The sequence below is a fragment of the Adiantum capillus-veneris genome, chromosome 19, assembly GCF_014529385.1.
Source record: "Adiantum capillus-veneris isolate H3 chromosome 19, ASM1452938v2, whole genome shotgun sequence".
Classification (NCBI taxonomy): domain Eukaryota; kingdom Viridiplantae; phylum Streptophyta; class Polypodiopsida; order Polypodiales; family Pteridaceae; genus Adiantum; species Adiantum capillus-veneris.
The window spans coordinates 67,913,961-67,928,364 of NC_140949.1; positions in this window are offsets into that span (position 1 = coordinate 67,913,961).

Below are 14,404 nucleotides of genomic sequence, written 5' to 3' on the forward strand. Positions count from 1 at the left end.
GCTCTACTTGGAGTTTGCTTACCATAAGTTGAAGCATGTTTGCAACTAGGTGTAGTCTCTTCATGTATAAATCAAGTTATCAACCTTGAACACTAGTGATGGTGGGGTTGTTTTCTGCTGAGATTGGAAAAAAAGTCAAGGAATTAAACTTGGATAATGAGTTAAGTTAGCAATTTACTTTCATGGAAAGAGGTACTCTTTAGGGTACATCTTGGTGTCCAAGAAGAGAGTGAGAGAGAGAGAGAGCTACATTTTTTTACTTATGCTTTGCTATACACACACACACACACACACACACACACACACACAACTCATGTGTGGAAGAAGAAAATCCGTCTTCTTCTCCAAGCATTGAGAAGTAGAGGCCTACACCAACAACTCTTGGCTATAGAATGCAAATCCAACAAAGAGCCAAGCTTCAATGGCATGCTCATCTCCTCTACCATGCTAATCACTAAGCTAAGCTATGCTAATTAGAGTGATTATGTGAGGAGAATACTTATTTCCCATAAGATACATCTTCTTCCTCTCAATCATCCTCATTCCCGGCTAGCTCTCACCATTTTTGAAGGTTTGTGAGGTCTTGGGACTGAGGCTAGGGACATTAGGTGTGTTTTTCAAGCATAATTTGGTGCATGAAGCTTCCATCTTCATTGCACGAACGAGTTTTGTCAAGGAACACAAGATTTGTATTATACAAAAGCCTCCTTTGATGGGAGAAGTTATAATACAAAGCCTTTATGAAGGGGGGACCGGCTCCATGTAAATCCGGTCCTCTACTGTTGTCAATTGTTCTATTTCTCTCTCTTTTCAAGTATTGTCAATGCCAAATTAGCTAGGTGTAAATTGCTATGCTGCTTTCTCAATTTAAGTACTCTCTCTATGCTCATTAGTAACTTGTTCTTAATGAAATTCTCACTATGTTATCAATTTCCACTACAGACAAGTTACTGGTGCATCAAATGTTACATTGGTATCAGAGCTATTGGTTTCTCTTTTCTTGCTCAAGAAGAGAGGTCCTCAAGCTTGCTACAAATGGTTGGTGTTATTAATTTCAAAAGAGTAAGTAGAATAGGGATTTTTCATCCTTGAAGCGCACCTACTTTACGCAGTTAACGGGAATACCGTCGAGAGCTATGGTCTTAATAATGGAGCCCTATGGGGCTTGCCTATGGCCTAACCATTATTGAGCTATTAGAAGCTTGACAGGAAATGGTGCTATCTTGGCTCTGTTTAACCCTCTCTTCTATTCCTTGCAATTGATAATATTTGAGCCAGGGGTATAGATGCTTGAGTGCTTATCTTTGAAGGTAAAGAGGAGTAGCAACTAGGGCTTGAAGTGCCAAAGTAAAAATTTACACCTAAAATTTGCTAGTATGAATGACAAGGGAAAAGAGATTGAAATGAATGTTGATATCTTTGATTTTGCTAATGAAAGAGCAACTAATGATGCCCCTATGCTTGTAAACTATCTTGTTTTTAGGCTTCAACAAGCCATGGGCAATCCATCCCTCCAAGGTGAAGTGCTACAGCAATTGCACACCCATGGTATTCTCCAAACTCCCCACCAAGAAGAGAGAGTACCTAGGAAATCTGCTAGTGAGACTTCCAAAAGAGGACTCTCTTCGATAAGGGGAAGAAGACGAGGATACATACGAAGGGCTCAAAAACTTTCTACTCAATGAGGCATCTCCCTCCCAAAGGAGAACCCAAGTTTCAATTGTAGAGCCCCCACCAAAAGAACGAGAAAGAAGTGAGTCTCCTACCACCTTAGCGTAGATGGCTCCACGAAGACGGTGGGCAAAATGCTCTCCAACACCCCCTAAACGGAGAAGACCATTGCATGCTTCTCTACACCCATAATTCAAAGAGGGAAGAGAGAAAACAAGAGTAGAAAAATGCGAGAAAGAGTTCACCATCTTCTTCATCCTCTTCCTGTTTTGAAGAAAGTGATGGTGCACACAAGGAGGAACAAGGGAAGAAAAAGGAGAGAAAGAGGTCACCCTCTTCTCCATCCTCCTCATACTCTTCCTCTTCTGAAGAAAGTGATGGTGCATCTCTCAAACCACCTAAAAGAAGAGGCCATAGGAAATCCTATTCCGCTTGGAAGAGGTCGTCCAACCTCAAAAATCTCAAAGAGGGAGGAAAGAACATCTCTTTCCTTACCTACACTGGCACCTTTGGTGCTACGGACAAAGTCTTGGCCTTTATCCAACAATTTGATGCGGCGTTTGGAGATGAGACTTCACGGAGTCCTCTAAGCTACATTATGTAGCCATGCATTTTCAAAAGTCTGCAAGGCAACAATGGTGGTCTAGCCTATGAGCAAACGGTGAAGCTCCACAAACATGAAAAGCTTTAAGAGCTTCCATCATGAAGCAATTTTTGGCTACCGATGCCAGCGACAAAAGTACTCACCGAATGGCAAAGCTTGAATCTCTCTCCCTACGAATCTATTCACAAATATGTAGACAAGTTTTGGGATTTACACCTCAAAGCCACTGTCTTTAGAAAGATGGATTTTAGAGAGCAAAAACAACAATTTTGTGCGGGTTTAACTCAGGATGTGGTGAAGTATGTTAACTCCCAAAGTCCATGCACCATATCAACGGTCATACACCATACCATGGTGTCTTCAAGAATCAACTTCTAACAAGGGGCTAATAGAAACCTTAAGCCCACGAAAAACAAGGACCGTAACGAGCCTAAGGGAAAGGACAACGTCCAAAAGTCTCCCAAAGGTAATGCCAACAACAACAAAGCTAAGGAGAAGGGATTTTATAAAGTCAAAAATAAACTCTCCTGAAGAGCTAGAGCGTTATTGGAAAGATAACCATTGTTTCAAGTGCGGGGAGCAAGGGCATGCCTATCATGCTTGTCCCCACAAGAATACACGTAATGAGCCTCCTAGAGCTAACTAGGTTGAAATTCAAGAAAATGATGCTCATCACAAAGGATCTCCTCTATGCCATGCTTGGGGAAAGGTAAGAGAACATAATGCTTTCATTCTCTTTGACCTTGGTTCAACTCACAGGTTCATATCCACAGAGTTGGGCACCAAGCTAGGCATCCAAGACTATGAAATGGGAGATGTCCTACCTGCCAATGGTACTTTCAAGGGGAAAGAAGCCTCAGTCATTCCCTTAATTGGGATATTGAGGCTCCATGTTCAAAGCTATGTGGAGAAGGAGTATTTCTTCATCTCTCTTCTCAAGCATGAGGATGTAATCCTAGGGGCACCATGGTTTGATCGCATGGCTGCCAATGTTAAATTCCCTGAAAGACATATCTACTTTAGGTTTAGGGAAAAAGATATGTACAGATGCTAAGGAGTTGGGTAGTAACATACCCATTGTACATAAGCAAGCTTTCAATAAGTCAATAAAGAGCTCTATTTCCGTGTACATGATTTTTGATAAAGATTCTCAAAATGAACCTAATGTTTTAGCAAAAGAAGATAAAATCGATCAAAAGGAATAAGAGTTATCCAAGTTCCTCAAGGGATTCCAAGATGTTTTTATTTTGACAACATCCCTTGGGAGCTACCTCCCAAACGAGTGGATGACAACCATGCAATTGGACCTCCCTCTAAGAAGCTCACCGCCTAATAAACCTCCCTATCGAGTTTCCCAAGCTCAATAAGAGGAGATTATCTAGCAAGTACATGAGTTGGTGGAGAAAGGCATGGTTAGGCCTAGCTCATCTCCATTTTGTTCACCAGTGTTACTAGTGCAAAAGAAAAATGGCACATATCGTATGTGTGTCGACTATAGAGCACTAAATAGGATCGCACACATACATCAACATCATTATATTGTTAGTAGCTCAATTATAAAGCTTTGTTTAGTCCAAATTTTGTCGAGGTATAAAGCTCTTTGGAAACATAACCTTGCAGACAAAGGTCACTGATACACCCTTGCTGACGAGTGTATCTGCAATCCATCCACCAAGATTTGTAGCTATCGCCATTGTAAGCCAAGGTAAAACCGAAAAGAGTCAAAACCTAGTTGGAAAAACATTAACAGCATGAAGGTAGACGATTAAACACGCCTAAAAACGACTCACATGAAAATTCTCTAGGATGAAGATTTGTGATATAAAGAGGGTTGCCATTTGATGGGCCCTAATAATCTTTTTGAAGGTATGAAATGTGCTTATTTGCTAAACCTGTCTACTAACGTCCATATTCATGTACTCCCATGGATAGACTTGGGCAATCCAAAAATAAAATCCATGGATATGCTTTCCCATTGTGAATTAGGGATTGGCAAATGTTGAAGCAATCTAGGTTGCTTCCCTCTATCAAACTTCATCTTTTGGCATACCACACATTTTGAAACATACTCTTTGTTTATGTTTTCTTTCATGGCAGGTCAATAGAAATATGTTTCTATCCCTTTTAGGGTAGACTAAATCCCTCTATGCCCCGCATAAGGAGGAGCATGAGATTCATACGTTACTTTCTCACGTAGTGAGTCAGTAACACATAGTCTATTGCCATAGAGAAGATAACCATCTTGTAGGGTAAATGGTTATACCTTCTTCCCTAGTACAAGGGCTAAAATCACATCTCTAAAATCGGGATTGATAGTGTACTCATCTATCATAGAAGATAGATCTTTGTGAGTTGCTATGGATACCGCTCGGTCATCTTGAGAGTGTATTGTCCACTTGACTATGCTTGCTAGCAATGTGAGCAATATGAAAATGAAATTGCAAAGGAAATTTGCCCACCTCATTTGTTTGTCAGAGAGCTTGGTCTGCGTCATGAATCACTTAAGGCTTTGGTGATATGTTTGTAGAATGAAAGGAGTCCCCAGTAAATAGTGCTTCCACAAATCTAGAGCATGTAGGACTGCTAAGAGTTCCTTCTCATATATGCCTAGAGCTTGCTCAACAAGGTTGAGCCTTCGACTTTCATAGGCTATGGCGTGCCCTTCTTGGAGCAAAACAACTCCAAGGCAATCACCACAAGCATCGCATTGGACCTCAAATGGCTTTGAGAGATCTGGAAGTGTAAGCACAGGTTGAGAGATAAGATTTTTTTTAAGCTTTTTAAAACCATTGTTCTCCTTGGTGGACCATATATATCTGATGTTTTTATTTGTTAGGTCATGTAATGGTCCCGCGATTTGTGAGAAATTTCTATGAAGCATCTATAGTATGCACACATACCTATAAAGCTTCTTAGTTCATGCAGATTCCTTGGATTAGGCCATCCTTTTATTACCTCTAACTTTGATGGATCCATTTGGATGCCATATTGAGAGATAATGTGACTTAAATACTGAATCTCTTGTAAGAAAAGTTTACTTTTCTTTCAATTAATATAAAGTTTATTCTCTCATAAAACTTGAAATATTACCTGGAGGTGTTTCTTGTGTTCGTCTAATGAATTAGAGTACATGATTTTATCATCAAAGAGTAAAGGTTCGGTGAGGCTTGAATAGCTTCTCCATCAGACCGTTAAATGTGGCTGGTGCATTGCCAAAAGGTATGACAATGTACTCATAAAGATACCATGGCTTGCCAATGTCTATAGTGTCGGATAGAGATCCTAGAATGACCAGTAATTTTTGGAAGGGTCTCTTTGAGAATTTAGGTACAAGGCTGAACTTCTCTTCGGCCTATCATCCCCAAACGGATGGCCAAAGTGAATTAGTTAACCTAACAATCCTTGAGCTACTAAAATCTTATGTCACAGAAGTAGATCAAAAGTCCCAATAGGAGAAGTACTTACCCTTAGTGGAGTATGCTTACAATAACATTGTACATACTTCCACGGAAAAAGCACCTTTTGAGGTGACAGAGGAGAGATCAAAAAGTTCCCTACTACTCAAGGTACATGGGAAGATCTTTGTTGCACATAAATATTGTCGAGATCTGCAAGAATATTTTCAAAAGATTAAAGATGCTATATCCATCTCTCAACAAAGGCAAAAGGCTATTGTTGATAAGCACAGAAGATCCCTAACCTTTAAACAAAATGATTGGATCTTGCTTAAGTTTCCAAAGGCTCTATTAAGGTACACAACGGGCAAGAATCCTATGGGATACCAAAAGTACTATGCTAAGTTAGCAAAAAGGTACTATGGCCCTTGGCCAATCAATGAGATGACCTATTAACTCAAGTTGCCCAACCATTGGCTCATACACAATGCCTTCCATGTGAGCCTACTAAAAACTTACAAAGGAGAGCCATCTCAAGAAGCAACCATTGAAGACCCACCGGAGATCGAGGACCAAGAAGAGGTGCTGCAGCCCGAGTCCATTCTCCGACACGAAGACAAGGTATTATGAGGCGGTAAGACTATCCAACGATATCTTATCACATTTAAAAATTATCCTTTTGAAGATGCTAGATGGATGCAAGGCATACAATTAAAGGATAACCTAAACCTTGTCAATGCTTACAATGATTCCCTAGAGTAAGAAAATGTAAATACGTATAAATGAACAAAGTTCTTGTTAGTATGAGACTCTCTTTTTCTTTATTGTGCACAAATGTGAATAAGTTATAATACAAAGCCTTTATGGGGGGGGGACTGGCTCCATGTAAATCCGGTCCTCAACTATTGTCAATTGTTCTATTTCTCTCTCTTTTCAACTATTGTCAATGCCAAATTAGCTAAGTGTAAATTGCTTTGTTGCTTTCTCAAATCAAGTACTCTCTCTATGCTCCTTAGGAACTTGTTCTTAATGAAATGCTCACTATGTTATCAATTTCCGCTACACACAAGTTATTAGTGCATTAAATGTTACACTTTTTAATACTAACTAGAATATTAGAGCAAGGAAAAATAAATCCTCTTTCCGCTCCAATACAAACACCAATTTTGAGCAAGTAAATTGCACTCAAGAATTAATTAAAGATAAGTTCTTTAAAAAAACACAGTAATACAAAGTTCCTAAGAACAAGAACCTTAATACATGCCAGAATTACAAACTTACAACAATGCACACTAAACACATTATCGAAAAAAAGAAAGTAGGATCTCACTTGATTTGAACAAGGTTCATCCTTTGTGTATCAAAAGCAAAAGCTTCTACTATATAGCTTGCTTCCTTAACTAGTCATGTTACAATTACGAATATAATTTATTTAACTTTCTTTAAAACAATATAACATTAATATTGGGTTTATTTGGTCCTCTCAACATGAATATCCTCCAAAGGACATTAAACTAGCCTTCCAAACATAAGGTGAATTAAGACAAGCAAAAATAATATTCTTATGGACTTTTGTACAACAAACTTCGTGGAGCAAACACGTCATTACTATTTAAAGGAGACACTTCTCGATGAGCTAGCAAAAAAATTGATTAGTTTAAAATAAGCTATAGCAAAATATCAAGTGATATTTCAGTCCCCTAACTATGCCGTAAGCAGCCTTTCCAAACACAAAAAAAGAAAGTAAGTGTACATATCACTTCGTTTGTTAGTACAATATGTGCAAACACTATCAATATGTCATTTTTATTTGTCTTATTGTTTCTATCTTGAGTCAACGTTACTCAATGCCCTATTTAATATCTCAATTCTAATGAATAGAGAAGATCTAATTTTAAAACATTTCTTCATATTTTATCCCTATGCTTTACTTTTAGATGTTTCAACTCTACAATACTCACTATCATTTTCTTCCTGTTTCAAAAAGCCTTGCAGGTGGATTCTTCTCAACTATGCATGTTCACATGGACAGATTGAAAAAAGCTATACAAAGCTTGAAATGTATATTTCCTCCAAACATAAAAAGAAAAGTTATAAAAGCATACACACAAAAGTGATCACAAGAACTTCACCGTCTGAATGAGGATGAATGACTAACAACTTATAGTATCTACAACTTTTGGATACCTCATTAAGCAAGATGTAAAAGACAACAAGAACGCTCGATATTGAGACATGAAAGTTTTAAGTGCATGTCATGCCAAGCATCATCTAATGATGTTCATTAAAATTCTAGATAAAGTCAATCTCCTTTTTGTAGTCAATTTCAGCTTCATAAACATTCAACCCTCTTTTCTTTCCGAAGCCGAAGCTTTTATCAAAAAGTACTTCAATGACGCTTTTAACAAACCTACAGCCAGTCAATATACATTTCCTCTATAGATAGATTGAGGAATCAAAAAGTACTTCAATGACGCTTTTAACAAACCTATAGCCAATCACTATATAGTTCCTCTATAGATAGAATCAAGATAGAAGCAGAAAGAAAATTGTATATTCTCATAGATAACGTTAGGATAGAAGCATTAAAAAATGTATATATTCCTTCTTGGAATACACATGCACTAATGTTCTCTAATTCAATTATTTTGCATGATCACAATTTATTGTTTTTCTAGACCACAATTTATATGGTTTATTACTACTAGTTTTTGGGGATAGAAGCGTAAACATCGTTGCATATTCTTGAGAACTTAGAATGCACAAGTATGAATATTCTTTGGTCAAAGTTCAGTATTTTTCCAGACCGCACTTTATATTATTTGTTATTGTGGGCCGCAAAGCATAAATTACATCTATATTATTTCTCACACATACAATTCAATAACATTGTTAACTAGCAATTTTAATTTTTAATCGGAGGCAATGCCGTCGTCTACTATAGACGACCTTGTTTATGTTCTGGACATTGACAATGGTAGAATGTCAAATGCACCCTCATCAACGCGCCTGATCACCCAAAGGCACCCAACTCTCCTATTGTTGTTCCATCCCCCCAAGCATCTTCTATATACAATACACTTTTTTTTGTAAATATGCTTTGGTTAATTTACAAGTGGGAAACCTCAAAGCGAGGAAAACCCACAAAAAGAAAGGGATACAAAACAGGAAGCACTATGAGGCTCTGAAGGCTAGAAACAGTCAAAGTAAATCCTGTAGGTATCAAGAGTGATGTCTCCAGCGTCATAGGCAAAATGCAGAGCTTGACCAAGAGATAATTTGAAATAGGGAAAGGGGACAAAAAAAGTGCCTTGGAACATCAAGGAGTTCCTATGGTGCTAGATGGCCCACATAGTCCAAAATCTGACCCAGGTGAAGAACATCGCAAACTGAGATTGCGGTGACCGAAGCACCCCAAAAAGCCAAAATCATCTGTGAAAAGAGCCGGAAGCAAAACGCAGCCGAAGAGCAATCGACACTTGCCGAATGAGGGCTTTGGAGTGACGAAAACACCACAATAAGTGTGGCACGTCTCCTCAGCTTCAAGGCATTTGGGGCAGCGGGAAGGCGCAATATGCTGAGCATGCAACACACTGCCAATAGGTAGAGCTCCCACCAAGCACCGCCACAAGAAAACACGTTCCTTCAAAGGCACATGACTTTGCCAAATGCGAGACAATGTGTGTTGCCACCACAAGGATGACTCGAAAAGCGACCACAACTAGTTACCCTGATGCACAATCCATACATCAGACTGAAGGATGGCATAGACACTGGCAGCTGAGATGCAGTCCAATCTAGTAGTAGCCAAATTCCAATCAGAGAAGCGAGAGTTTACATCCAGAGGAGGAATGGGTGAATGAGCAGCAAGCATCCTTTGAATCTCCCGCTAGAGAGGAGAATAGTGAAGGCCCAACCAAAAGCGGGAGATGGCATCAGCAAAAGAAAGAACATAACCCGAGTCATCAACCACCTGATGCACCTGACATATTCCTTTTTGAAAAGAAAATACGCTTGGTGAGGAGACCGTTGAACCAAAGTCGAAGCAAAAAACCTGCTCCAATGCCGACTCTCCAAGCAAAGAGAGTTACCCCTAGAGGATTGTCGACCATCCCAAGCCAAATGCGAAGTGACAACCTTCCAATTAACAATTAGAGAAGAAGTAAAGGGACATCCAGGAATGTGTCCTTCAAGCTTCCCAAAAACAACATCCCAATAAGTCGGTTTCTAATGACCAAAAGAAGGGGTAGACAATGTGCGCACATAAATGTGTGACCATGAGAGCCCAGGGTTGCTGCTGCTCCACCAAAACTAGCAGCAACATAGCTTTCTGAGCCAAAAGATGACGTCTCAAGTCCAAAATATTTAACCCTCCAAGCCACTTGGGAGAACACAGCTTGTCCATAGATAGAAGCCGAAGGCCCCTCTTGCTAGACAAGGTCCGCCAAAAATACTCTAAAATATTGGACATGAGGGAATGCAAGCGCAACCGAGGCCAGGATAACAAAGGCAAGTAAAACTACACTTAAGCCACAAGGATGCAATGGAAAATCCTGAGACGCACATGAAGTGGCCACGTGGACAATTTCCAATACTTCAACTTGGAATGCAGACGTTGGAGCACCCAATCCAATTTTTGCATAGCCGATACATTCCAACCCAGCGGGGATAACCCAAATGGCGAACTAGAACATGCGGAGAAACAATCTCCCCAGTCCACAATATCTTATGCCAGACACACTCTTTCAGAGCCAATAGCTTGGATTTGCAAAAGTTAACTTTGAGACATGCTACCAATCCAAACAAGTGAAGAGTATGCATAATCTGTTGTACATCATCATAGTTAGTACAAGGCATGAACAAAGAGTCATCCGCATAAGCCTGACTAGCAAACTGCCGACCAGAAGGTGAAGCCGGGCCATGTAGCCTTCTTTCCAAGAGGAGGGCAATTCCCATTGTTCCCAAGCTGTATTCATCATGAACAATAGAGGCAACCTCAAATAATCCCAGAAAGACAAGAAAAATTCCACAGAGAGACCATCCCAACCAGGAGCTCTTCGTCGACCCAAATCAAACAAGCTGGAATACAATTCCGACTCAGTGAAAACACCTTCCAAGTCTTGAGCCTGCCACATCGAAAGAATGGGAGTAACATGCGATAGGAACATGTGAAGCGATTGAAAAGCTTCTCTCGTAGGAGAAGAAGGGGCCTCAAAAATCTTTCCATAATGAGAGTGTAGGGCTAGTGCTAGCTCTGGGAAAGTGGAGGTCCACTCCCCTGAAGGTAATTTAACTCTCCATATAGCTTGAGATTGCCTCGAGTGATGCAAATGCTGGATGAATTGTTTAAAAGCACATCCTTTATCTGCAAAAGCATGTTGACAAGCTCGAATCTGCCATTTGGCCAATTTCCTCTCATCATTGTGCCTTCACATAGCGCGAGCAGAAAACAACTCAGTCATTTGAGCGTCAGTAAGAGAAGAATGATTAGCCAAGTGCATTAATCGGCTACAAGCATCCTTTGCGTGATTAACGTGTTCCCTTAATTGTGACAAATAATCCCTTCCATAATCTTGTATAACCGATTGAACACACGTAACAAAACGGAACCAGGCTATGTCCATATCAACATACATCTGGGAGAGCAAAGGCGGGATGATATTCACAATCATAGCGCGAAAAGGCTCATGCTTTTGACATGCAAAAGTCTCTTCTTGGATAGGCGATCATTGGCATCAAAAGAGCCAAAACGAAGTTTCAAGCATATAGGAAAATGATCTGAGAGACACATAGCATAATCAATCCTCATCTCGCGTACAAAGTCATCATACTGTTGCATGTGAAAAAGGTACCAACGATCCAGCCGAGCGTGATACATAGATTGAGCATTGTGCTGAAAAGTGAATCCTGGATCGTCGCATGCAAAAAGGGCCACAAATCAAACCCATTACAGGTCGACATAAATTGATCCCATGACTGTCGTTCCATATGAAGCATGTGAGAATGATCAATAGTATTATCCTCAAGGTTTGGTCATTATTAAAATCCCCGTAGAGAAAGGCATTGGAACGCCAACAATAAGAAGAGATAGCACTCCACAACCGTGCCCTATCTGCAGAAGTTGTGTATGCATATAATCCTCCAAATTCTAAAACTTCTTCATTAACAATACATTGGATGACCATCCATCTCCCAGTCGAGTCATTAAAAACCAAGGTCAGGAAGAGTTCATGTCGAACAAGCATAAGCACTCCAGAATGGCCAGCTGATCCTGCATAAGCTATCCAGTAGCCCGCAAAGTAAGAAGTTTGTCCTGCAAATTGGTGTTGGTTATGCTCTTGAAGAACCACAATGTCCGCTTTACATGTATGTACATAGTGCCAGGCAAGCCGCCACTTGTCGTGATTGCATAACCAACGCACATTATAGGAGATGCAATTCAAAGAACTATGCATTCTATATGGTATATACAATGGGCGAGGAAATAGGAAAAGAAGGGGGGGAAGAAAACTCAAGTACCTGTGCCAATCGACACATCCTCCCCAGTTGTAGGTGCCTCAGAATATGGGTCAAGACCTGGACCTGGATGATTGAAAATAAAGGCACCTTGCGATGAAGAAACTTCTCCTATAGCAACTTCCTTGTAAGAGCGAACCACCTTGTCCCAAGCTTCAGCCAAAGAAGTTTTGTCATTACAAGGGAGTTTTTTCTAAGCAACATTCTTCAAAGGAGGCACATAATTACGAGAAGATGCCGCAACACGAGGTGTAGCAGCTTTGGCAGGTTTCTTGGGCACTATCCAAGTTTGAGAGGTCGAAACCTATTCTTTTCCTTTATCTTAAATATTTGGAGAAGCAGAAAGTGCAAACAATTGTAATTGTTTCCCCTTGCCTTTAATCGCCCCAGCTGTCGGAGAGGAGGTTGAAACTCCTTTGGTTTGAACCTCAGTAGAAGATTTTGGAGGCGAGCGAGGTTGAGGAGCAAGGACGGCTGAAGGAGGTGGTTGCAGATTTGGTTCCGAACATTCAGACTGCATATGATCAAATTTGCCACAGCAAAGGAAGAATTTGCAAACTTGCCCTATTTAAGCTTAAATGGACGCTTTTCAACCACTATATCCCCAGAATCGATCGAAATACCTGCTGATCGAAATACCTACTGGTGCGGGGATATCCGTGTTCAACAGAATACAAAAACGGTTTGTGTTTGCGTCCAAATGACTTTGCCCAACTGAGCAGCCAACAAAGGAAGAAAATTACGCCCAAGTGCAAGGAAAGTCGACCACCTCAACCGAGACGGGACACTTGTGACGAATGAGACTCTGATAGTCCTTGGTAAGAGCCCAGGGCAGCACATGAAGTTATCTGCGTATTGAAAAAAAGAGGAGACATTTCAAGCAAAGCATCCCGAGCATCCATATTGGCCAGCAAGACTTCGTAGAACCCTCGCGCGCTAAAGAAAACCCCTCACACTGCTTGCCATTTGAGTAGGAAATCAACCCATTGGCCTACATCCTGAGCCATAGGCATTCTACGCGGGAAAAAAGAATCACCGCGTTAAGTGCATATTGAGCAACAGGATCCATAAGCTCCTGTATAGGGATGTGCACTTCCATGACGGGAGCAGATCCTTCCCAGGCTTGACGTGCATCCTCGAAATCCTCATGCAAACATTTTTTGATAATGCTGAAAGCATCCATATCCGAAATTTCCATGGCTTTCCAATGCTTATATATACATTGATCAGTCGAATCCATGTGAAGCTCACACACACACACACACACACACACACACACACACTTTTTTTGGGAGGTTTTTGATATAGGAATGCTATAGGCACAAAAGACAAGCACACAGGCTAGCTGCACAGGTTTTTGATATATGACTGCTATAGACACAGACAGACACACACAGGCTAGCTGTACAGAAACATTCACACCTCTCTCTCACACAAGACGATGGAAGGACCGCGTGCAGGCGAAATCAAACTTCAACCACCGGCGTGCTGTGAAAGGCCTGCACAAGGTAGATGTTGTGCGGAACAGAGTCGCGCGACAGACGAGTGACCGAAGAATTCACCACCCCTCCAAATCCCCCACGAGCGTACACACACACACACACAACATAGACATATACACACACAGGCTGGCTGTACAGAAACTTTCATCGACACACAAACAACAAAAACACGAGTTGTATTGTGGCTGTACTTTGAATCGAAACTGACTGCGCACACACACGACATAGACACACTTACGCAAAAGCTCCAAAAACAACATGCTGCCCAATTGTACAAGGGAGGGATACAACAGCAACACGAGCCACAACAGGGCAGGGGACGCGCAGGGCAGAACTCGCACAGGCTATCTCGCGCGCAGGCAAGGCAAAACTCACGCAGAGGGCAAGGCAGAGATTCTCTCTCACTTGCACTCTATATACAACACACACACACACACACACACAAATATGCATGTACCTACATATCAACATGCATATATACATATATACACTCACACATGTGTACATACACACTGGGGTTGTTTCCAAAAGAATCTATTGCCTCTAAGATTCATTCACCCCCCCTTCTCAGGCTTCCTTGCCGGAGACATCATGCTCCCGCAGCAGATCAGCCTCAACAGCATGCACGCCAGAGAGAGAGAGAGAGAGAGAGAGAGAGAGAGAGAGTCTATTTTTAGGATTACTTTTTGAGAGTCTATCCACGATGCTTTTTGTTG